Source organism: Etheostoma spectabile, unplaced genomic scaffold, assembly GCF_008692095.1.
Source record: "Etheostoma spectabile isolate EspeVRDwgs_2016 unplaced genomic scaffold, UIUC_Espe_1.0 scaffold00018484, whole genome shotgun sequence".
Lineage (NCBI taxonomy): Eukaryota > Metazoa > Chordata > Actinopteri > Perciformes > Percidae > Etheostoma > Etheostoma spectabile.
In genome coordinates, this window is record NW_022604281.1 from 36,039 (window position 1) to 38,501 (window position 2,463).

At 39.7% G+C, this 2,463-nt stretch overlaps 1 non-coding gene across 1 annotated transcript; it reads left to right on the plus strand.

The window, feature by feature from the left end:
* The first annotated feature begins 814 nt into the window (after positions 1 to 814).
* Positions 815 to 887, plus strand: trnar-ccu (transfer RNA arginine (anticodon CCU)). Its single transcript has one exon. It is a non-coding gene; the product is annotated as a tRNA-Arg (tRNA).
* The last annotated feature ends 1,576 nt before the right edge of the window (positions 888 to 2,463 follow it).

Below are 2,463 nucleotides of genomic sequence, written 5' to 3' on the forward strand. Positions count from 1 at the left end.
TTTTTTTAGGTCTGAAAACAATGCATCTTTTTTGTTATTTTGATGAGTTGTCATTTTCTTAAAAGAAATAATCTGAATAACAACATTTTTATTTGGAATTTAGAAGAAATGTTGTCAAAACATTTGTAGAATAAAACAAACGTGTTTATTGTAATCAAACAAATGCCTATAAATAGTAAAACCAGAAAAACTGATAATAATGCAGTGGTCTCTTAATTTTTTCCAGAGCTGTATATATCCTACTCACTCACAGGCACAGACACTCCCACATACCTGGTGGGAAAATAAAAAAGAACCAATAAAAAAAAGAATTGATCACACTGATAATAGAAAAATTAAAAGTTAAAAAAATAAAGTTATATTATTGAGTATGAAAACTCTTGTTCATTACATTTTACTTAATAATTGCAACCACATTGCTGTATTTATTGTTGCAAAACGTGTTATATACTGTAGGCCTATATAGTTTGTTACCATGACAACACCATTGATCTGAAGCTTGATGCTGTCATGTAAATAGTTTTCTAATCAGCAATAAATATAACAATTTCTGATCAATTCATATCAATTGCATGCTTAAAATAACATACCGATTAAAGCCCCGCACATTTCAAGAGAACCTGACACACTTCCAGGTTAAATCTGACCACTTCCGGTTTAGGCCCCGCCCACTCCGAGTACGGATCCAGATACAGATAATACAAGTGGTAAACAGATACAGATACAAATAATGCTGTACTCGCTCATCCCTAGTCTCCAGAACTGTATATGTATTTCTCCTGAACTGGTGATGGGGATGCTCTGGGGATGTAAAGCCCCAGTGGCCTAATGGATAAGGCACTGACCTCCTAAGCCAGGGATTGTGGGTTCAAGTCCCATCTGGGGTGAATTTCAGCTGATTGGCACAATGGAAGAGTGCTGGGCCTCTGACCCAGAGTTTGAAACCATCCTCTACTAACTCTGATTTCCATGGTGAGATGAATCATGATATAACTGCTGGAAAAGTCGATGACAGCCCATGACAAGTTGGCAAGTCATGTTCTGGCTGATTAAAAAATTGACATCCACTACCCTGTCAGGCTCCTGTAGTAATGCTGACTTTCCAGTGATGTGGTTGGGCTGTTTACAGGTTTTGATCATATCCATCGGTTGCATGGACGGGACATCAATACCCCGGTTCTATCACCTGATCGCTGTCTTGTCTTTGTCGTTCGACGACTATTTGGGCTCACACCTTAACACACCCGAAGCATCTCAGCCTAAAATCATGCTGCACCTCAAAGGACTCTCAAGCACTCTCAGCTGTGCTTTTGCAGAAGAGCGCCTGGTTTTCTTTTAGCTTGGGAAAAGGCTTTAGCTTATGACAAGGTAAACAGATTGCACCATTGTGCTACTCATTAGTGTGTCCACTTCAGTTATGTATTGAAGCACATCCTTAGAGCTAATGGCCCTCATTTATTAACCTAACGTACGACAGGCTTCACGTGAGATTCATGAAACGTTCGTATCACACCAATCAGAGCGTAAGAATGATCGTACATTGATAAATGCAGCGGCTAGAAACGATTGTAATTTAAATATCACGCCCCAATATATTCTCAGTTTTGAGGCCTCACCTCTATTATTTATGACATGGCCAGACATAATCCAGCTAAGAAGCGGCACTTTTCAGAGGTGGGGATTTAAAGCCTGACATCCCAGGTGCTCTGGTGCAGCCAGATACCACCAGGCCCAGGGGAATATGCCGCCTAAGAAAAATGCAATCCTACCCGATGAGAAGAATAAACATTGTGAAAATAACGAAAATATGAATACATTAAACATATACGGGCATTGAACATACTGCTGCAGTCTCAGTCTTTGGATGGTATAGGTAGCGCCCCGTCAGACATGTCAAGATATAGCAGGTTCTCAGTCATGATCATGACATGTTTAATTTACTATATAATAATTTTTGAGACAGGTCCTACTGAAGCTCTGTTGGATCAGTCAGGATGGCCGAGCGGTCCAAGGCGCTGTGTTCAGGTTGCAGTCTCCACTGGAGGTGTGGGTTCAAATCCCACTTCTGACAACTAGTATTTTCATTTGGAACTAATGTCTAAGAGTTGATATTGGGAATAAAGAACTTAGCAGTTCTTTGTATTTAAGAGGACATGAATGTGCATGAGAAATGCAATTCCAAGTGCAGCGTTTTGTGAGCATCTTTATTGTCAACACATGTAAAGTTCCTTAGGGACCCGTAGTGGATGAAATGGTAAAACATTTGGCCCTGGATGCATAGAATTCCTGCCATATTGAGCGACAAAGTTTGGGTGTCCTGAAAAAAGGGTCTTGAACTCTATCTCGCCGACCTCTTTTTTTTTACTGTTTCTTGTTATGTCACGGCAAGAAATATTATGCTTTTGAGTCGTTTGTCCATCTCTACATCAGAATCAGAAATAAAAAAAACATCAGACATATGCA